We start from the raw sequence: 24,841 nt of genomic DNA, 5'->3' as shown, positions 1-24,841 counted from the left end.
TTGGAACCAGCTTTACTATTTCTGGCTTCTCAGATCAGGCACATGTTGGGAGCTGAGATGCCTCCTAGGTGTGTTTAGGCGGCTCCCCGCAAGGACTAAATAAATGCTTTCTCTTTGTATCTGAAGATTCTCTGATTAGTTAATTTGGGGAAGGAGGTCTAGCACCCTTCTCACACAAAGGCATTGTTGATAAAGTTATGAAATGATACAAGCATTCTGGAGAGAAATTTGGAGCTATAAAACTGTATATACCCTTTGACACACACTTGCGTGTGTATCCAGGGAAATCATAAAGAAGAGGAAAGGACCCACATGTGCAAAACTATACCATCTGCATCCAGAATAAGAACTATGGAGATTGAATGTAAATCAATACATGCTATATACACTTCTTTTTTCTCTTCTTATTTTCTCTCCCATGGTTTTTCCCTTTTGTTCTGATTTTTTTTCTCCCCTGATTTATAAAGCGATGGCTGTTAAAAAAATAAATTAGTTCGTTAAAAAAAGAAAAATTCAACCAAAAAAAGGGGGAAAAAAGTGTATTTGTCCTGGGAATTGAAAACTTTGGGGACAACTGGCACCTGGAAGAGTGAAAGAGCACTAAGAGTGATTTATAAATAAATGGAGGGGAGGAAAAAGGTAAACAAATAAAAGGTATAGATCAGTGAATCTGGGTGGGGGCCTATCTCAACCTTGGGACAAAGTCCTCTCTAACACCTGCAATAGCTGACATTTTTCTGGAAGCTAGACTCAAAGGAAAATCCATGGGGCAAACCCTACAAGGCAGAGACAGAAAGCACTTGGAGGGGAAAGCCTAGAAGGTATACCTTGTAAGCTTTGATAACATGAGGAATACAGAGAAAAAGAAAGACACCAGATAATTATAGGGGGCATGAGTGAGAGAATGACATTCTTGAGGCAACAGAAAGAGAAGATGGATATTGAAGAGGGTAAAAGAAATCCATTTTAAAAAAGGGAAAATAACTATGAAATTTAAAATTAAGGAAGAATACTAGCTCAAGGAGAGGAAAGGAAAGAGGAATATCAAATGATAAGGGGAGATCAGAGAAAAAGAAAGAGAAACAGTGGGAACAGGGTAATTTAAAATTAAAGTAAAATAATATAAGAAGCATAATATTGTTTTTAAGTAGGAGAGGGAATTTGAAACTGAAAAGTTCCTGCATGGACAACTTTAATAGATCAGGGCAGCTATGTGGTACAGCTAGATAGTAGATAGAACTCACTTAACCTTAGTTTGTTTAATTTTCCTTACCTGTAAAATGGGGATAATAATAGTACCTACTCCTGGGGTTTCTTATGAGGAAAAAAATGAAATAATCACTTTGATGTGCTTAGAAGGGTGCCTGCCATGAATAACTATTTTAAATATTAGCTTATTAGTATTATTATAGTAATTGTATATAGAACAGTACATAAATGTTAGCTATCATTATTATTATAGAAGTGGCTGAATGGGAAAAATTCTTTGGATCAAATTTCTCTAAGAGAAAAATACACACACACACACATACACACACACATGCACATATAACACTTAAGTTATTCCTCAATAGATATGTAGTCAAAGGATATAAGAATTATATATGTCATCAGGCCTGGAGTCAGGAAGATCTGAATTCAAATGTGGCCTCAGACACTTACCAGCTGCATATTCCTGGACAAGTTACTTAACTGCATTTGCCTCAGTTTTTTCATCTGTAAGTGAGAAGAAATGGGAAACCACTCCAGCATTTCTGTCAAAAAAGAAATTCAAATGGGTACACAAAGAGTTGGCTATGACTGAAATAACTCCACAACAACAAAGAATGTGAAAAAACAGTTCTCAAAAGAACTTCAAATTTTTCACAACCACATGAAAAAAATGTTCAAAATCATTAATAATAAGAGAATTACATATTAAAATAGCACTGAGGTTTCATTTCATATCTTGCAAATTGACAAAAATGACCCCAAAATGGCCAGTCAGTGTTGTATTGCATTGTGGAAGGGGAGGTAGATTAATACATTACTGATAAAGTTGTGAAATAGTACAACTATTTTAGAAACCAATTAGCAATTTTGCAGATAAAATGACTAAAATGTCCAGGCTCTTCACATCACAGAATCTATTGATTATCATACACCCTAAGAAAGTCATTGATAAGAAAAAAGTCTCTATACATTCCAAAATCTTGATAGCAAAACTTTTTTGTGAGAGCTAAAAATTAGAAACAAAATAGATGCTTATCTGTTGAGAAATGGCTAAACAAATTGTGGTACATGAATCTAATGGAATACTATTGTGCTGTAAGAAATTATGTAGGTAACAAATACATAAAAACATGAAAAGATCTTTATGAATTTATACAGAGTAAAGTAAATAGAGAAAAGAAATCTATATAATAACCACAACAATGTAAGGAACAATACAACAAAAAATCAAAAGTAAACATAACAAAATTATAAAGATCAAATGGGACTCAAATAAAAAGTTGTGAGAATACTCCCCCCAATACATACTAACCCTTCATGGAGGTGGGAAGTCCCCAGTTATTATATATTGAATATGTTTTCAGACTTTTTCAGTGTGTCAATCAGTTGTGCTAACCTTTATTCCACTCCAGAAAATGCTACTTATCATATGGGATGGTTCTCTAAGGAAGGATAGAAAATGATATGTGAAATACTATGTAAGAAACAGAAAATATAAATATATTTTATTTTTAAAAACATCATATAAGTTGTTCAAGGATCATATTTATGGATTTGAGGCTGAGAAAAATGGAAAGCAAGAAAAGAAAGATCAAGCTCTAGTAACCCCTTTGACACCACTTAAAAATCATTAGGACAAAAAGTGTGAGCAGATTTTTTACTCTTCTTGATATGTTTCTTTGATTTACATGCTAATACGGCATGTCACATATATACTTTTGTTATATATCCATATTGTATATTTCTACATTAAAAATATATTTTGTTATCCTATGAAACTCTGTAATGTGATGCTATGTGAATGTACTATCTGAGACTTGTGCCCTTGCCTTTGTTTTTTATGTTATTAAAGTGCCACAAATTTAATTTGTCATTTATATTGATGTTAGCAGCATGTTCTAATTTTAATAGCATGTATTAAGTATCTATACATGCATTTCACTACATGGTAAAATGATCATCATTCTTATGTGGAATTAATATCCTTATGCTGTTTGTCTAAAGACATTTTGTAAGAACACCTGAAGTAAATACATCCTGAAGTAATTTGCAGAGATGGTAGTCTTCACTGGGATTCTAGATACTAGAGGAATTAACAGTGTTGTAGTATTGAAAGTATGAATTTCTCTGATTTTGAATGTGCCCTGACCATATGGGCTCTTTAATTCATAGATTTGGCTACTCTTACTGCGAAGATGCATGCACCTCATCTGTGTTCTATGAATGTATAAAACAGAGATCAAGAAACTGAGACACACAAAGAGACAGAGAAATCTACTACTAATGACATAGTAACTTATGAGAGAATTTAGCCCTTCTGAATGTGGAAGGAAGAAAATGACTACATAATGCTAATTCATTTGTCAGAAGATTAAATATCTTCTTTTTTAAAATAGTTTGTCCTTTTATTGGATGATAATAAGTAAACAGAGCAGTGGGTGCTCTTTTTGAGTATAGATGGGGTCAACCCCATTTTAAAGTATCATAAAATTGAACAAACTTTTCTAAAGGGCATTGTGTGAGAAGGAGTACCCAGGTGCTACATAAGCTTTTTTTGTGTCATTCTTTTCAATTTAGAGAGCATTCTGCTTGATCAAGAAAACAGAAGTCAACATTTTTTTAAATGTTGGTGTCTGTTATCATCACAGTTTGTTTGTTGGCACTGTTAAGAGAAAAAGGAAGATCAAAGAAGGGAATAAGGCCTTTTGTTTGGGTGGCTGAAATAATAATAACTGCTAATAGAAAAAATTAAAGACTACTTGATTGTTATTTTGTATATATTCTCTTTGGCAAAGAAAATAGTCTTTGTATTAGAAAAGAAAGAGCAAAAATTTTATCTGAGATTTGATAAGCAATCTAAGTAAAGGGGAAGTAAAAATAGCACTTTGTTGTCCTTCAGGAATTCAAGCCATCTATCCCAGATGAACCCTATCCTTCAATACTGAAAGAATTGGCAAGTATGACTCTTTTTTTTTTATTATAGCTTTTTATTGACAGAACATATGCATGGGTAATTTTTCAACATTGTCCCTTGCACTCACTTCTGTTCCAACTTTTCCCTACTCTTCCTCTACCCCCTCCCCTAGATGGCAGGCATGTTGAACATGTTATAGTATATCTTAGATACAATATATGTGTGTGGATCTCTATAGTTCTCTTCTTGCAAAAGAAAAATTGGATTCAGAAAGTAAAATAACCTGGGGAGAAAAACAAAAATGCAAGAGGTCCACATTCATTTTTCAGTGTTCCTTCTCTGGGTGTAGCTGATTCTGTCCATCATTGATCATTTGGAACTGAATTGGATCTTCTCATTGTTGAAGATATCTACTTCCATCAGAATACATCCTCATACAGTATCGTTGTTGAAGTATATAATGATCTCCTGGTTCTGCTCATTTCACTCAGCCTCAGTTCATGTAAGTCTCTCCAGGTCTCTCTGTATTCATCCTGCTGGTCATTTCTTACAGAACAATAATATTCCATAACATTCATATGTCACAATTTACTCAACCATTCTCCAATTGATGGGCATCCATTCATTTTCCAATTTCTGGCCACTACAAAGAGGGCTGCCACAAACATTTTGGCACATACAAGTCCCTTTCCCTTCTCTAGTATCTCTTCGGGATATAAGTCCAGTAGTAACACTGTTGGATCAAAGGGTATGCACAGTTTGATAACTTTTTGAGCATAGTTCCAAATTGTTTTCCAGAATGTTTGAATCCATTCACAATTCCACCAACAATGTATTAATGTCCCAGTTTTCCCGCGTCCCCTCCAACATTCGTCATTATCTTTTCTTGTCATCTAAGCCAATCTGACAGGTGTGTAGCAGTATCTCAGAGTTATCTTAATTTGCAATCCTCTGATCAATAGTGATTTGGACAAGTATGACTCTTGTACCAGTCAGTAATATTTGAATGATCATGGAAAATGGAAGAGATTACTTAAAACTGGAGAAGGAAGAATGTCCTTTTTTTCTAGTAAAAGGAAGAGAACACAACATGCATAATATAGTCTGGTGAAATTCAATCTCTGTAAAAACTTTTAAATACATCATAGGATAAATGATCAGTTAGAAATGGAAGCAGTGAAACAAACTAGCACAGCTTCATCAAGATTATGTCATGCCAAACTAGGCATTGACCCACACCTAACAGCCTATACCAAGTAAGGTCTAAATGTGTTCATGATTTAGATATAAGCAAATTAGAAGAGCAAAGGATAATCTTCTCGGATCTCTAAAGAAGAAAGAAATTTGTGGTCAAAGAACTAAAATGCTTTATAAAATGCAAAATGGATAATTTTGATCATATTAAGTTAAAAAGTTTTTGTATAAACAAAACCAACAGACGAGATTAGAAGGGAAAGAGTAAACTAGGGGAAAAACCACATCCAAGAGTTCTGATAAAGGCCTCATTTCTAAAACATATAGAGAATTGATTCAAATTTATAAGAATACAAGCCATTCTCCAATTGATAAATGGTCAAAATATGAACAAATAATTTTCACATGAAGAAATTAAAACCATTTCTAGTCATATTTTTTAAAAAATGCTCTAACTCACTGTTAATCAGAAAAATACAAATTAAGAGAACTCTGAGATACTGCTACACACCTCTCAGATTGGTTAAAATGACAGGAAAAGGTAATGACGAATGTTGGAGGGGATGTGGGAAAACTGGGATACTGATACATTATTGGTGGAGTTATGAACTGATCCAACCATTCTAGGGATCAATATGCCCTACAGGCTATAAAATTGTGAATACCCTTTGATCCAGCAATGCTACTATCAGGTCTGTATCCCAAAGAGATCATAGAAAAGGGAAAAGGACCCACATTTTGCAAAAAATGTAGGGCCCTTTTTGAAGTAGCAAGGCACTAAAAACAGAGTAGATGTCCATCAATTGGAGAATGGCTGAATAAATTGTGGTATATGAATGTCATGGAATATTACTGTTCTGTAAGAAATGACCAGCAGGATGATTTCAGAAAGGCCTGGAGAGACTTACAATGCACTGATGCTGAGTGAAATGAGCAGAACCAAGAGAACTTTGTTCACAGTAATAACAAGATTATGTGATGATCAATTCTAATGGACGTAGCTCTTTTTAACAGCAAGATGACTTAGACCAGTTCCAATAGTCTTGTGACAGAGAGAGCCATCTGCACCCAGAGAGAGAGAGGACTGTGGGAACTGAATGTGGATCACAACACAGTATTTTCACTTTTTTGTTGTTTGCATTTTGTTTTCTTTCTCTTTTTTTTCTTTTTGATCTGATTTTTCATATGCAGCATAACTATAGAAATATGTATAGAAGAATTGTACATGTTTAATATATATTGGATTACTTGCTGATTAGATGAGGAGATGGGGGAAGGGAGGGAGAAAAAATTTGGAACTCAAGGTTTTGCAAGGGTGAATAACTTGTTGAAAGTTATCTATGCATATATTTTGAAAATAAAACTTTATAAAAATAAAAAGCTTTGAGTGCCAAATGAGAAAAAAAGATTATATCATTCCAGACCAATTATTTATTTCTTTTTCTTTGAGATGATTCATAAATTAGTAGATGTGAGAAATTTTTTAAAATAGAGTTTTTATGAAAGATTTTAATAAAGTATCTTGTACTGTTCTTATGGAGAAAATAGAAATATGTGAATTAGACAATAGGACATTTAGATAGATTTAGAACTAGTTGAATGGCCAGATTTAAAGGATTAGGTTAACAATTTAGAGCTAATCTGGCTAGAGATTTTGGTGAAGTACTCCCAGTAATAGTGTTTAGTCCTTTATAAAATATTTTTTATCATTTTTATCGGTGACTTGGGTGAAGCCATAAAGACATGCCCATCAAAAGTCCAAATAATAGTGAGGAATTAAAAATATTTTGATAGGCTAGGGCATAGGACTGAAACTAGTAAAATGAAATTCGTTAGTGATAAATGTAAAGCCTTATGCTTGGGTGTGAAAAAAATCTATCTAATGTATAAAAACATGGTTAGACAACAATTTTTTTTAATTGGGTTTTAGTGTACTGAACTTAATATGAGCCAGAAGTGTGTTGTGGCAACCAAAAAAAAATAATAAAAGTCAAAACAATCTTGAGACTTCTAGGAAGAGGGAGATGGTGATAGTCCCACTATAGTCACACTTTAAAAATGGCATTGATAATTAAAGAACATCCAGAGGAATTTTCCTGATTGTGAAAGGCTATAAGCCCACATCATATGAAGTTTGGCTGGGAAAAATGAAAAGTGTATAGACTGAAAAAGAGAAAACTGAAGAAGATATGATCTCTGTCTTTGCATTTGAAAAGCTGTCAAATAAAACAGAGATTAGAACTTGTTAATATGACCCAAGAAGACAGAAACAGAAACACTGGGTGGAAGTTATAGCCCACATCAAAACCAATGTGAGCTTGATAAAAGAAAAAACTTCTTAACCATTGGAGCCTTTCAAAAAGCAAATAATATACACACTTGTTATGCATGTAGAAATCTGTTATCCTGTAGGAAAGTAGGAAGGAAAGGGGATCCAAGAAGGGGGGATAGTATAGAAGAGAGGGCATATAGGGAAGGTGGGTGATCAGAAACAAAACATTCTTGAGGAGGGACAGAATGAAAGGAAAAAGAGAATAGAATAAATGGGAAGAGACAGTTAAGAAAAGTAATTATGAAAAGAATTTTTAAGCAAGTTTCTCTGATGAAGATCTCATTTCTCAAATGTATAAGGAACTGAGTCAAATTTATAAAAGAAAAAAAAAGAAACATTCTCCAGTTGATAAACAATCAAAAGATATGAAATCATGCATATCCTTTGACCTAACAATACCATTACTAGGCCTGAATCCCAAAAGAGATTTTTAAAAAGGAAAAGAACTTGTATGTACAAAAGTATTTATAGCAGCTATTTTCTTATGTCAAAGAATTGGAAACTGAAAGGAGGCCCATCAATTGGAGAATGACTGAATAATTTGTGGTATGTGATTATGATGAAATATTACTCTATAAAAATGATGAGCAGGATACTCTCAGAAAAACCTGGAAAGTCCTCCATGTGCTCAAGCAAAATGAAATGTGTACATAGTAACAGCAAAGTTGAATGACCAACCAAGAATAACATAGATTTTCTGATCAATACAATGATCCAATACTACTCTGAAGAACTTATAATGAAAATGTTATCCATATCCCGAGAAAGAACTGTTTGTATCTGAACACAGACTGAAGCATATTTTTGAATTTTTTTCCCCTGAGGATTTTTTGGGGGAAAAGGGGAGAGAAATCTATGTTTTCTTTTGCAACATGAGTCACGGAAATGTTTTGCATAACTTAACATGTGCTTTCTTAATGGAGGATGAGGGAGGAAGAAAGAGAATCTGGTACTCAGAATTTTAAAAACAAATGTAAAGAAATTGTTTTACATAAAGCTAGGAAAAATAAAAATATTAAAGCATAAATAAAAAGAGATCTTTTAAAATAGAATAAGCTTCATTCAGAAATGGTGGGTCTCCCCACATAAAAGGACTTTAAGCAAGGATAAATGTGTATGTTAAAATAGAATTCCTCCCAAGTGTGGGTTGAACTAGATGGTAATTTAAGGCCCTTCTGATTCTTAAACTCCTCTGTATGGCATTCTAAGCTCTTCACAAATTGATTCCAACCTGCATCCTCATCCTTATTGTATGTTTACATACAATTTTTTTTTTTTGCAAGACAATTGGTGTTAAATGACTTGCCAACGATTACATAGCAAGTATTAAGTGTGCGAGTCTGCATTTGAACTCAGGTCCTCCTGACTTCAAAGCTGGTGCTCCATCTACCATGCCATCTGGCTGCCCCCATTCTTATTTTATTTTAATACTCTCTCTGTACACTGTGGTCTAAATTGTCTTTTCTGTTCCTCATTTATAGGACTTCATCTCTGACTTCTGTTTTTGCACTGGGTTCCCCTCATGGCAGAAATACATTCTCTCATTCTTCCCTCTCAGAATGCCCAGTTTTCTTCAAAACTCAGCTCACTGGAGAGATTTACATAAACTGATGCTGAGTGAAACGAACAGGGCCAGAAGATCATTATATACTTCAACAACAATACTATATGATGATCAATTCTGATGGACTTGGCCATCTTCAGCAATGAGATCAACCAAATCAGTTCCAATGGAGCAGTAATAAACTGAACCAGCTACGCCCAGCGAAAGAACTCTGGGAGATGACTAAGAACCATTACATTGAATTCCCAATCCTTATATTTTTGCCTGCCCTCATTTTGGATTTCCTTCACAGGCTAATTGTACAATATTTCAGAGTCCAATTCTTTTTGTACATCAAAATAACAGTTTGGTCATGTATACTTATTGTGTATCTAATTTATACTTTAATATATTTAACATCATCCTGCCATCTAGGGGAGGGGGTGGGGGGAAGAAGGGGAAAAATTGGAACAAAAGGTTTGGCAATTGTCAATGCTGTAAAATTATCTATGCATATAACTTGTAAATAAAAAGCTATTAAAAAAAAAACTCAGCTCAAAGATCACCTTCTAAAGGAGGCTTTTTCCTAAAGACCTTAGTTTCTATCACCTTCCTCTAACAGTCTCTTTGCATTTATTTTGAACAAACAACTATATGTAAATATTGTTTCTCTTGCCAAACCTGTATTATAACTCTTTAAAGGTTTTGTCTTTGTTCAGTTTTGTCTTTAGATATCCAGTACCTAGCACACTGCTGAAATAAAATAGGTGCTTAATAGTTATTGAACACTTGATTGATTGATTGATTCTGTGATCATCCTATCCAATGTAAGCACAGGGCCTATTCCTTTTTTCATTCTCCTCCTGCTCTCAACATAGCTATGATGGTGATTTTTAACACATTTGGATTTTTTGACATCCTATCAATCTAAATTTGTTTTTGTCTAGTTCCTATGTATGTTAAATCTCCTTTTTTAAAAATGAGAAAATTGAAGCAGAGGAAGTTAAATTATTTTCCTAAGGTCACAAGTGTCTAAATTCATATTTGAACTCAGATCTTCCTGAGTCCAACACTACATATATTTTATCATCTTGTTGCCTAATCACCAGAAAAATAATTTGCCCATGATCATATAGAGAATATGTATCTAAGATAGAACTTTTACCAAGATTTTCCTGATTCCAAAGCTCCATATGCTTATATCATGCTGCTTTTCAAGAATGCTGTGAAATGTTGCTACTCCTGAAATCAGAAGTGAGATAAAAGTAATTGTCTACTGGAATATATTAAGAATTTTTATGTTTTATACCTTTAAGATAATGGTGACACTACTATGTCACAAAACTAGTCTGGAATTCATCAGTCTATGGTTTAAATCCATATTCAGACTGCTTGCTAAATGCTGCTTTCATCTCCCATTTGGGAACCCACCCCTCAATTGGAAAGTTGTTAAATAATGCCCATGATCCAGGAATATCATTTATTTCAGGCAGGAAGATTCAAACTTGCTTCAGAGATGTCATTTGAGGAAAAGCAAACATATTAAAAGGAAAAGAGGTCATTTGCTTTCCAATCAATTTGTAGTTAGTGAGTAGACTAGTCATTTGGCATAATGATATATTGTTGTATCAGTGGTGGCCTAGGATTCTCACTTATGGATGCACCACAAAACATTATTCTTGGCAGCCTTTCCATTCTGACAACAAACATACCTCAGAACATTTTTTGTGCTGTCAAATTTCCTTTCTTTGCCACTAACAACTGCAATGATTCCCCTTCACAGCAAACAGTGCTTAGAATTTCATTTTCCCTGTTTTACACCATGTCTAATTAGAAAAACATCAGCACTTGGGGGGAAAAAGTGGTCTGGAAAATTCATTATTGTTGCCAAGTTTTGCTCTCTATCAAGGACAAAAGAAAGCATATTCAAGTTGTTTTTAAAGGCAGCCAGACTATTTTAGGGTATGGAAAAGTAAAGAAAGTGGTGGAAGGTGGTTTTGATTACTCTATTAGAGAGAATAAGATTATGAATGAATGAAAAGGGATTTAAGTGCTTACTAGATACAAAGCACTATTAAGTTCTGGGAATACACATAGAAAAATAAGATTGTCCTTGCTCTCAAGGAGCTCAGGTACTAATGGGAGAAACAATTATATAAGATTGATCATTGGTTGACATAAAAGCAAATGTGAAAAAGTGGAATAACTAGTAAACTAGAAGATAGAAAATAGGAGTTTGAGTATTGGTTTGCTACTTATATATATGATATTGGGCAAAGTGTTTCACCATGATTAGGTTCAAGTTTTTTCATATATAAAAATGAGAATTATAGCTTCTTTTTTTAATAGGTTTGAATCTCTGCCTTCCTGTATATTGTCAATATAAGTAACTAAACTCTGCATCCTAATTTCCTCATCTGTAAAATGAAGAAATTTGAACCTCAAGTTCCCTATGGTTCCTTCCAGCTCTAAATTATGGGCTGATTTTGTTAATAGTAGATTTAGGATTTTAGAAGGATTTCACATAAACATCATTAGGAGACCTTTATTTTGGTATATTTTCTCCTGAGCGTGGTTAGGATAGAATTGTTGATTATACAGAAAGGCAAAAAACCAAAAGCACTTTGGTTCTTCATATCTATTGACAGATTTTTCCCTAGAACAAAGCTTCTGTTCAAGATTATAGTGTCAATCACTAGCAAGGGAGAGAAAGTCAATAAACCACACTCTTCTATTATTACTGAGCTTGACCAAAGCAGTTTCCTTACTGAAAATAGTGAAACAATTGATGTCTCGATTCTCCTTAACAACAGAATAGCTAAATACCTATCACCATTAGCATCCACAAAGGACGACAGCCCCAGAAGCCAAACTTCTTTCTACCAGAACTTCATCCAAGATCAGGTCCTCAAGCACCAGGACTCCCAAGCAGGTGCCAATCACAAACTCTATAGATAGGACATCTAGTGATTCTAGTCATTTCCTTCTACCATTATGAAATTAAGCAAAGAAAGTAGATTTAAAATGTGAGTTTCACCAGGCTTTTGTGGTCCTCACTATCTATTTACTATCCCAAATAACTATTCTAAACTCCCTTCTCTAGTTTTTGAGAACCCACTAATGGCACTGTTCTTTACCATCATAGGATGATTGTAGATGACAGTATCCATCAAATAATATTTTTATTATCCCAAACCAGTAAATTCCTTTCTCATCTTTTCTTTATCCCTTTAATTCATAATTTCATATTGTTAAGGCCAAAGCTCCTTTCCATTTTTCTATTCTTCAGTCCCTTTCTCTCAATTGATTTAGCTCTGCTTTCCTGGAGTCCCAGTTTTTTCTGTCCTCCTCTTTCAAAACAACCTCAAGAATTTCCCTTCTATTTTTAACAAATTTCATTTCATCTTATATCTCATCTTGCATTATTTTCAACATCTTGCACCCATGAAAACCTATTTCCTACACCTCAAAAAAAATCAGACCACTCATACGACCTTATTTCCCATTTCCTTCAGAAGAAGTCCTTGCTTTTTTCTTTATAAAGCAAATAAAGGAAATCCATTGTGAGCTATCTTTTCTCCCTTATTCAATATTTAAAAACCTCTAACCATTTTCTTCATTCTATTCTGCCTAGTTCCTGACTCTGATGCTTGAGCTATCATTTTCCTTATCAAAGCCAACCCATTTACTTATGCTTTTGAGACCATTTACTCTTCTTATTTCCTTTGGTGCTTGTCTCTTTGTTCATTCTCCCTTTTTTCTAATATGGCTATTGATGTTATTATTTCTCCAAGTTATTGGCTTATCTCTCCCCTTCCTGCCTATAAGCATTCCTTGCTGATCACTAACCAACTTTAACTTGACCTTACCTTTAAACTAATCTTATATATTTCTCCTCCAACTCAGTGAAACTCCTAAAAGAAAAAAATCTATATTTATTGCCTCCATATCCTCATTTTTCCTCAAAAATATGATGTCAGAAATTCCTTAGAATTTGGATTCTCATCTCAGCTGTCAATTACCAATACTTAATTGCTAAATCCCAGTTGGTCTTTTCTCAGTCCTTATCTTTTTTAAACTTTCAGCAGCATTTGATATTAACTTTCTTCTATTAATAAGTTATTTCCTTCACTTCTATGTTCATGACCCTCTTCTTGCCTGAGTCTTCTACAGTTTGGACCAATCCTCAATTCCCACCATTAAAACAATGCAAATGTTTTATTCATTATCTTGTTTGCCACTCCCTTTAAAAATGTGAGTGCCTTCAAAAGTTCTGTTATAGATCCTCCTTTCTTTCTGTCTTCAATTTCTTCCTTAACGATCTCATCAAATCCCTAAATTATCATTTCTATGGAGATGACTCCCAAGTATGTAGACCCAAATAACTTTTTTAAACTCTAGTCCCATTTTATCAAGGTTCATTGGACATCTCCAGATAAATAACTCGTAGGTATTTCAAATTCAACTCCAAAAAAGATGGCATTAGCTTAACCTTCCTTTTCTATAAACTTGCCTATTTCTATTGAGAGCCTCATCATCCTTCTATTTCCCTCAGGATGAAACTTTGAAGTTATCCTGACTTTTCTCTCCTACTTGTCTACCCCCATCCCATAACCAATCATTGCTAAGTTTTGTCAATTCTACTTTCATAATATGTTTTTCATTCTGGTGTAGTGCATAGAGTATGAGGTTTAGCCAGAAAAGCAAATTATGTTTCTGAGTATTACTAGCTATTTTATTAGATTGTGAGCTCCTTGAGAACATGGACTATTTTTTGCCTCCTTTTGCATCTTTAGTATTTAGTATAGTGCATGACATATAGTGGTTGCTTAACAAATATTTATTGATTGATTGACCCTGGAGCAATGACAATCTCTATAGGTTTCCTCATCTATAAAACAGAGCTCCAAATAAACCATAGTATTCATAGTACAGGACTGATGTAGGCAAGTGAGATAATATATACAAAGCATTTTGTATTTTAAAACACTGTATTAAAATTCACCAGCACAACCACTACTTTAATTCAGCCCTTCTTATCTCTCACCTATCTGGTTATAACAGCCTCTTAATTGGGCTCTTTGCTGCCAATCTCTCCTTTCCCCAGAACTTTCTTCATTTGCCTGCCAAATTAGTCTCTAATACAACTTTTAATAAAGTACCTCATGAGTTTGGCAATTGTTAATGCTGTAAAGTTACCCATACATATAACCTGTAAATAAAAGGCTATTAAAAAAATAAATAAATAAAAATAAAGTACCTCATGGTATCCTTGTGGGAAAAATGGGGAAATGTAGGAAGATTAGAAAATCTGTGGATAGCCAGAGTTAAATAGTCATGTTTACATTCATGACTATTTTGTTAGTACCTTATTTGAAGGCCTAAATGACATTATTAGCAAATTTATAGGTGACACAAAATTGAAAAGAGATATGGCTAATACACCAGATGATGGAGTATTGATGAAGTCCTAATGAAGTCAAGGCTTGAAAAGTTATTGACAGACTGCAATATTCAATTGAATCTAATTATAAGGTGATGAGTGTAAATTTTTATACTTGGGTACAAAAAAAATCAACCTCATGAAATGGGGTAAACATAGCAGTTATCCTGAAAAAAAAAAAAAGTGGATTTTAGTAGACTGCAAACTTAATATTAGTCAATAGTAGGAAAACACAGCCAAAAAATATTATGTGATTTTGTGATTCATTAAGGAAATCATGGCTTCCAGGAATAAGCAGGTGAAAATCTCACTATATTGTGCCCTCATTACACATTATCCTTAGGATTATGTTCAAATCTGAACACAGAAATTTAGGAAGATCATCGATAAGCTGGAAAGACTTTAGAAACTAGCAAATGAAATAATGAATGAACCTTAAATCTGTATTACATAAGCACTGGCTATAAGATTTTTGGGTGTTTTAATGATAAAAGACTAGTGGTGGGAGAGCATGACAGTTGTTTCCCAATATTTGAAGAATGAACTGTCTTGTGGAAGGAGAATCAGGCTTTTTTGCTTCACCACAGAGAGAAGAACCAAAAACGATGGATAAGAGGTACAAAAAGGGAAATTTAGGTTTTATGTAATGTACCAATTAGAGACTATAAGTGGAATGGGCTGCTTTAGGAGAGAATTGTTTTTTCCACATTGGAAGTCTTTGAGAACATTTTAGAAGATGGGTGATTAAGTATTCTATAATAGAGATTCTTTCCCATATTTGGGTTGGTCAAATGACTGCTGCTATCCTTTCACACTTCTAAATCTATGATTTTTACTTGTACAATGTCACTTTTTTAAATTGCCAAAGTCTGATTCTATATTCCAACTATACTACCATATAAAGAATTTCTTATAATAAGTGTAGGAATGTTGAAATACAAGGGAGAGCTGTTGGAATACATGGGAGCCACCTGACAGTGGCTGTTGGAGATCCAACCCAGAATGGATCTCCTCTTGTGAGAGGATGATACAAGGAGACTGAGAGGTAGTTGCTGTTCTCTGACCTCTCTGAGAAGCCATTGCATTGTCTGACCTCTCTCCTCTTCTCTCTGTCTCCAATTTATCTCATTCCTAGTCCAAAACACCTGTGTCAGCAAAGGCTGCCTTGTAGCTCCTTGAGATGTTATGATCCCCAGCTGTGGAGGCTTTGGAGAATTGACCTGTCCCTTAACATAGGAAATGTTTTTTTTTTTTTTTTCCCTGATGAAGAATGCCAATATTTACCTATTTTCAATAGAAAGTCTAATATTTCAATATCTTCCTTTCTTTATATTCCCAGTGATGGATACCAAATTACTTTTGCTTATTTCATTATTTGTTTTAATTTGAAAGCTTTTTATTTTCAAAACATATGTATGGATATTTTTTCAACATTGACTCTTGTATATTCTTTTGTTCCAAATTCCCCTCCTTTTTCCCATCCTCTCCCCTAGATGGCAAGCAATCCAATATATGTTATACATGTCAAACTATACATGTTAAATCTAATATATGTAAACATATTTATACAATTATCTTGCTGCATAAGAAAAATCAGATCAAAAAGGAAAGAAAATGAGTAAGAAAACAAAATGTAAGCGAACAACAAAAAAAAGAATGAAAATGATATGTTGTGATCCATACACAGTTCCCACAATCCTCTCTCTGAAGTTAGATGGCTGTCTTCATCACAAGGTCATTAGAACTGGCCTCAATCATCTCATTGTTGCAAAGAGTCATGTCCATCAGAATTGATTGTCATATAATATTGTTGTTGCCGTGTACAATGATCTCCCAATTCTGCTCATTTCATTTAGCATCAGTTCATGTAAGTCTCTCTAGGCCTCTGTAAAATCATCCTGTTGGTCATTTCTTACGGAATAATAATATTCCATAACATTCATATTCCATAACTTATTCAGCCATTCTCCAGTTGATGAGCATCCAGTTTTTTGCCTCTACCAAAAGGGCTGCTACAAACATTTTTGCACATATGAGTATCTTTCCCTATTGTAATATCTCTTTGGGATATAAGCTCAGTAGAAACACTGCTGGATTAAAGGGTATGCACAGTTTGATAACTTTTTCAGCATAGTTCCAAATTGCTCTCCAGATTGGCTGGATCTTTTCATTGTTTCACCACAATGTATTAGTTTCCCAATTTTCCCACATCCCCTCTAACATTCATCATTCCCTTTTCTTGTCATCTTAGCCAATGTGACAGGTGTATATTGGTATCTCAGAGTTGTCTTAATTTGCATTTCTCTGCTCAATAGTTTATTTAGAGCACCTTTTCATATGACTAGAAATGATTTATATTTCTTCATCTGAAAATTGTCTGTTCATATCCTTTGACCATTTATCAATTGGAGAACGGCTTGATTTCTTATAAATTTGAGCCTAATTCTCTATATATTTTAGTAATGAGACCTTTATTAGAACCTTTAAATATAAAAATGTTGTCCCAATTTATTTCTCCTCTTCTAATCTTGTCTGCATTAATTTTGTTTGTACGAAAACTTTTTTAACTTAATATAATCAAAATTATCTATTGGGTATACAATTATGAGTTCCAGCTCTTCTTTGGTCACAAATTTCTTCCTTCTCCACAGATCTGAGAGGTAAACTATCCTATGCTCTTCTAATTTGCTTATAATATCATTCTTTATGTCTAAATCATGAATCCATTTCAACCTCATCTTGGTGTTAGGTGTGGGTCAATGCCTACTTTCTGCCATACTAGTTTCCAATTCTCCCAGCAGTTTTTGTCAAATAGTGAGTTCTTATCCCAAAAGCTGATGTTATTATACTATTTTTTGTCCTGTGAATGTAACCCATTACACTGATTATTTCATTATTTGAAAACAGAGTTTTCCCTATATCTGCTTTCCTCTAAGGACCAGATAGAGGGAAGGGAAGAGGGAATGGACTTGCAATTTTGTTGAGATCTTTAGCAATGCTGGTCAACATATTATCTTCAACTAATAAGAGTTGCCTACAGCATAGATATGTGATTTCTTTTTTATTCTTTTTTCTTTTTGAAGTGAATTCTACAAGATTGCATAGTTAATGTGTCAAAAGATGGACTGAAATCCAGGTCCTGCCTCCAAAACTGCTTCTCTTTCCACTTTCTCTGTAGTTTCCACCAAATAGTCCTATTTTTTTTTTCCTGAGGCAATTGGGGTTAAGTGACTTGCCCAGGGTCACACAGCTAGGAAGTGTCAACTGTCTGAAACCAGATTTGAACTCAGGTTCTCCTGACTTCAGGGATAGTGCTCTAGCCATTGTGCTATCTAGCTGCCCCTAGTCCTAACTCTTTTGGAAATATACCAACTGCCTAAACCCTATTGCAGAGTTAGAACCTTTTAAATATTTAAAGATTACTGCCATGTCTTCTTCACTAAAACCTCACTTTTCTAAATAAATATACTCATTTGATTGAACACCCCATTTGTGATACCTTTCAGGTGCTTAATTAACCTTGGCAATCTGATAGAAAATCAAGGCAAAACAGGGACTATAAATCCATGCTTTATGGTATGCCAAGTTCTTTGACACCTATTATCTCATAGTGTCCTCATAACAACCAAATAAAATAAGTGTTATTATCCCAATTTTACATAAGGAAACCATACTCTTAAAGCAGAAGTAGTTTTTTCCATGTTCATAATCAGAAATCATCAGTCAAGATTTGAACTCATGTCTTTTCTCATATTGAGTTTAGTTTTTTATCTGTTTGATTTCTTGTCATTCCATTTTTCTTACCTCTGAAAAAATAATATATGACATATAATAGCTCAATTTGCAGTGTATCTAGCATGCAAATCACTTATTAAAAATAAATAAAAGTGGATTGGGGGCTCAAATTATATATACTGTATCAATTAGCTACATATTTGCATAATATATATATATAGACATGGCTGGATTCATAATATCCAGAAATGTGGAGGGAAGGGATTTAAAAATACAGATTTGAGATGATGCAGTGGATAGAGGGACCACCTGAATTCAAATCTAACCTCAGACAATGCTTCCTAGCTGTGTGACCCTGGGTAAGTCACTTAACCCCAATTGTCTCGGGGGAAAAATAGGTTTTAAAAATTCTGCAGTGAGATTTTCTTTTAAATGAAGGGATTGAACTGTGAAAATGTGTTGATGAATGCACTCTTATTTATGAATATCTCTGAACTGGTGATAAATGGGACTACAGCAAATGCTGACCTTTCTCTCGGCCTTGTTTTCTAATGTATTTCTTAATCAGATTGTGTGTTGTCCAATAGCAAAAATATAACGTGCACAAGAAAAATGTAATAGCCCTGGGTGAAAAAGAATTTTGAGTTTCTTCCTCTGAACATCTGGAACTTCTTCATTCTTCAACATAGTGATTGCCTTTGGTCAAGAGGAAATTTCTGACTGTGATGCTTTGTTTTACCTCCTATTCAGGGTGAAGGAAGGAGTTTCTGTTTAGCAGTGGAAACTTCCTTTTCTTTTTTAGATTTCTAGATATTATGGGTATGTGTTGGAATGATAATGTGAAGAATTTTGTTCCAGGAACCAAAATTGGAAGGATGAAATCTAGGTATTCTCAAAATTGTCTCTGATAGATCATTCTCGAACTGAGAGTTTTAGAAAACTTTCTAAAGAACAGCTTTTTGAATGAGCAGATCATGGTCCATGAAAGAGCCTTAAAGGTATTGGCATCCCTGTTAGAAAGTTGCTCTGAAGAAAAAAGAACAAAAAATAGCATAGTCCCAGTCAGCAATAATTATATTTGTAGCAAATAGTTTTATGGTTCATTGATATTTAGGAAGCATTTTGATATACTACCTCATTTAATAAATGATACTTTGTCTATTATTGACCTATTTGATCATAGATTTCAAGCTAAAAGAGAATGGAGATACCACTAAATACAATCTCTTCATTTTACAGATAATGAAAGAGTATGACTGACTAACCCAAGTTCATACAGCAGCTAATATCTGAAGAGAGTGGAAGACCCAGATCTTCCTGAGTCTTAGAACCCTGTTTTCTATATCCCAGCTTCTTAAACTGTAGTTCACAACCCAATAACAGGTCTTATAACTGAAGGTGAGGTCATGGAATTATGATTTATTATGTTTGATTTTACACCCAAGGAAAGAACACTGGGAAATGAATGTAAACTGTTTGCATTTTGGTTTTTCCTCCCGGGTTATTTTTACCTTCTGAATCCAATTCTTCCTGTGCAACAAGAGAACTGTTTGGTTCTGCACACATATATTGTATCTAGGATATACTGTGACATATTTAGCATGTATAGGACTGCTTGCCATCTGGGGGAGGGGGTGGAAGGAGGGAGGGGAAAAGTTGGAACAGAAGTGAGTCCAAGGGATAATATTGTAAAAAATTACCCAGGCATGGGTTCTATCAATAAAAAGCTATAATTATTAAAAAAAAAAAAAAAAAAAAAAAAAGAAGAAGAAGAAGAAGCAAAGAAAGAAAGAGTTTATATCTGCTGCCTTCCATGGATTCTACTCCAAGGAACAAGATGTCTCTCAGGATAAACTCATAACTTCTGGACTTAACATCATGCTGCTCATTCAGCCTTTATTGACTCCACTTCCCTCCAGCTTCCTCTCCCATCTGTCTGAAGGGCTGGCAAGTAGAGTACCTAGCTCCTTCCAATGTCTTCTTTTATAGAGGACAAAACCCAAACTCTTAGATCATTCGACTTTGCATCTGCTGTCCTGCCTAGTTCCAAGTCCACAAAACAAGATGCCCTCCACCAGATCCATTTTGGTGTGCCTTCCCAATGAATTTTCCTAACTCAGTTTGCATGTTTTCTCCCTCTTTAGACTGTAAAGTTATTGCAGGTGTGAACTGTCTTTTTAATAATTATATCCCCAGAACTTAGGATAGTGCCTAGAACATCATAGGTACTTAGTAAATGTTTATTGGATTAGAATTTGTACTCAAAATCATCCATCCAAATGAGAACCAAAATATGTGATCTTTGAAGTTTAAATAAGCAGCAGTCAAAGAGATGCAATCAGAGGGTAGACAAGCAGACAGTTATCAATATGATGGGAGACTGGCATTCAAGGAATATAAATTCTGTCCCTCTGGGACTTGAGGCACAAGGCAAGGATCAAGTGACAGGAGAATTCAATAAAGGAGTAATACCCATAATTGGGGAAGTTAGACATGAGACAAGATTCCCTTACTGAGGATCCATGATACCCAAGTCAGAATGGGACTAGCAGTAAATTGATTCAGAGATGAGCTGTTGAGATGCTTGAGTTAGTGCTCCTCATATTCTCATTCTCAAGGGACAAGATTGACCCATAATTTAGAGCATGTTAAACCTGTCCTCAGATATGAAGATTGAAGAATTGTAAGGGCAAGGAACCAGCAAGTCTTTTTAGTCATTCTCAATCCAAGTAAAAATAGTCTTCCATGAAACAGCTCCTCAGCACAACCTGGCGTGAAGTTCCATTAGAATCTTTTTCCTTTATAAGGATGGGCTTATTGTGTTTACCCAGATTTTCAAGGGACTTTATTAAAATAAGATTAATTTATATAATTCAAGGTTGGTACCCAGTTATGCTTTGAGAGGTTTTGACAAGAAAAATTGGTTCTATAAAAATATTGTAATTGCACGTCACAATAGTGATAGAAATTATGTACTGCATCCAGTTTCAATTTACAATTTTGACCTTTAGCTTCAAATGAATTTTAATAGGTAATTGACTTAAATATTTAGTGTAGTTCCAAGTCAATAATGAAAGAACACAACTTAAGTCTCATGAATAAAACAAGCACTATTATTGAGAGTAAGAGACAAAGAAAGATACAGAAAATGAAATAAAGACAGAGAATCAGAGATGAAAATGAAAGATAGAAGAAAAGGGAAAGGAAATGAGTGCAGAAATGAGAAAGGAAAGGAAAAGGAGATGAAGAGAGAAATGGAAAAGATAGGGAGAGTGGAAGACCATTTCAGGAATGAGGAATAATTAGGTGGGGGAGAAAATAGAAATGGAAGATGGAACATTGTGGATGAAAAACACAAAGAAGACTAGTTTGCCTAGACTATAGACCATGGAAAGGTTAGTTTTGGATGATGGTTGATACCAGGTTTTGGACATCTTTAATAGCCAAATGGAGGAATTTCTGTTTTATTCTAGAGACACCAGAGAACCACTAAAAGTTATTGAGTAGGGGAACAACATGGTCAGATCTGGAGAAAGGGACATCACTTTGGCAGCATAGAGGATAAATTAGAGTGGGAAAATGTTCTAGTCAGAAGATCAATTAGGAATAGAACAGATTAGAGTAGGATAGGGCAAAGTATAATAAGGTAAAGCAAAGTAGGATGGTAGAGGGAAGGGCAACATAAAAGAAAGAGAGAAGGGGGAAGATAGGAACCAAAGAGAAGTACAAGACAAGATTCTTGGGAAAAATTATCATTTCTGACCAAGAGACTTAGGAAAGACTACGTGGTGGCACTTGCACTGGGCTTGGAAGGATTTCTAATTGTGGAGATGGGGAAATATGGAATGAGAATGGGTGGGAGGGAAAAATCTAATAATAGGAAATACTGTAAACAAAGGTATGAAAGCAGAACAACAAAATATCAATATGTGGGGTTGTGTATGGAATACTCAATCAAGATCCAGATTCCTATGGAGTGCTGCTCCCTTCTGATAATTAGTGTTTATCTGCGCCCTTTGTCTACCCTCATCATCAGAATGCAATAGCTAGGTCAAAGGACAGACAGTTTCACACCTAAGAGTATTGGTCACAGTCCTGTTGTGATACTTGGGTGGAATTACTCCCTGGCATTAAGTCTACTCAAAAGCCTTTTGACTCAGCTTTGACATTCTGCAGTACTTTATTATCTCTGCCCTCTATAATGATAACTTACATTTTATAGGGCTTTGCAGCTTCCAAAGCACTTTTGTGCCAGTTCTGAGTCAGGCAATACAAGTATTATTATAATTCCCATTTTACAAATAGAAAATTGAGAATCAGAGAGTTTCAGTGCTTTATCCATGATTCATTTTTATTTACTGTGAAGTAGAAGTAAGATCATCTGACTCCAAGTTCATGCTCATCGCTTTATCACACCTCCTCCCTCTAGACACAGTATACTTGTATACTCTCCCATGCACTAGCTGACCTCCCACCATGCAGACAGCTTGGTCTGGCTGGGCTCCCAGTTCTGGTCTCTTCCTACCTGCCCCATTCTGTTGCTCCCCAAGATCTGACATGACATGAATCTGCAAACCCATGACTTTGCCCTCATTATGTTCTAACTAACTAAGCCAGAATGAGCCCCAGTCCAAAGCTTCTGACTATCAAATAAAACACCCTCATAAAACACAGCCATGAAAAACAAGGTTTCTACATAGAGATTGTGTAGAGAAATGTGGGAAAAAAGCACCACCCCATATGTCACTAAAGGCTTTTACACGAGAGATCTTGCTGTCCATTCCTCCGCTTCTAAATGGAATTATATTTCAGCTATTCCAAATAGGCAATTTCACCAGAGACAAGTAAGACTCAAGGGGAATTGTATTGAGATCTTGATTTTTAGAGCGTTAGTCATGTTATAACCAAATTGAAACTAAAGTGTTTGAATTAAACAACTGCAGTGACAAATAGGCATGCAGGTGCAGAGCTGTCATGGTCAGAGCATGAAGATGAATGTTATTATGGATCCTTATCACATGTAAAACATCTCCGTATAAGAAGCACATCAAGTGAGAAACGTTTTTCAGTGCCACTGTCTCTATATAGGACCTTTTACTAATTAATGTCACATTGCCTCTTCTAGATTCTTTCTAGGATGAAGGACAGATAAAGTGCAAGACACATACAGTGAAGAGTGTGTGGATGTCTTACTGGAAAATAGAAAATGTGTAGGGAGAAGATCCTATTCATCCTTGGAAGCAATATGGCTACTGCTTAAATTAGCCCAAGAAGAAAAGGAGGGCTTTCTACTTGAGGGAAATCCTATTTTATCTTAAATTAATAACACTATATGTTGATTTCTGAAATTTTGTTTTAGGTACGTGGATTTGAACTCTCAAACTAATACCAGCCTGAAATACACTTATCCCTTTTCTCTCCAACTTGGGACAATTTTCATGACTCAGTTCAGGTGCTACCTCTTTGGAAAAGCTATCCCTGAATCCCCAAGTCTTAAAATAATAATTTATAATGGTTGATTAAAAAAAAAAACATTGTTTTGGAAGTTCTGAAAATCTCTAAACCTCAATTTATCTGTATACCTCATATCTATTAATCCTACTTCAGATTATGTTGATAGGAGCCATAAAAATATACCTATAGAATGTAAGTTCCTTGAGGGCAGAGGTGGGGTCATTTTTTATTTTTGTATAACCTACGCTTAGTAAAATGTGTCACATATACTCAAATTTCAAATTAATACATTTGTACTTGAAAATTCTATAATTCATATTTGTCCATAATAAATTTTGATCTTCCTAAAATCAGCAAGGTGTTGTGTAAATCATCATACAAACTTCTTTGTCATACATTACATGCATTAGTAAAAGTTAAGTGAGGCATCAAGAGATAGCTATTGGATTTATAAAAATATCCACTCATCTTTGGAAGCAACCCTGGATAGCTCATAATATATTGATTACCTAAAACTGTGATGTCACTCAAAAGAGTTCAGAGAAAGATAATAGAAAGAAAATTTGAAATATGAAATCCAATAAAATTCTTTAACTTCATAGAATATTACACCAAAAAGTGACCTTAGAGAATATAGGATCATAGATTTAGAGCTAGAACAGACCTTAGAGATTGTTTAATCTAACTCCTCATTTCATAGATGAATTAAGGACCCAAAATTGTAGTCACTTGTCTATGATTGCTCAGATTGTAAGTGGCAGAGCCAGATTTCAAACTAAGGTTCTCTGCTTCCATATCCAATGGATATAATCCCAATAGATTTTCCAAGAATAGAGAGCAAGATCATAATAGAGCCAAATCTAAATACAATGAACTACATAGTATAGGCAAAATAGAGGAGGTAGCCAGAAATTGAAGGACAAGTAAATATTAGACAATTAAACAATTAGACAAATAAATATCCTCTCATCATTAAGAATCTGTTCTGTTGGAAATTATCTGGTTTACCCATGC

General features: G+C 34.5%; 1 pseudogene; it reads right to left on the bottom strand.

Annotated features, from left to right (window-relative positions):
- Window positions 1-22,953, bottom strand: part of LOC100920241 — a 76,783-nt pseudogene extending 53,830 nt beyond the window's left edge.
- Window positions 22,954-24,841: the final 1,888 nt, after the last annotated feature.

This window comes from Sarcophilus harrisii, chromosome 2 (genome assembly GCF_902635505.1).
Source record: "Sarcophilus harrisii chromosome 2, mSarHar1.11, whole genome shotgun sequence".
NCBI lineage: Eukaryota > Metazoa > Chordata > Mammalia > Dasyuromorphia > Dasyuridae > Sarcophilus > Sarcophilus harrisii.
Note: the sequence above shows the minus strand (reverse complement) of the source record. Positions and strands in the feature narration are given on the sequence as shown.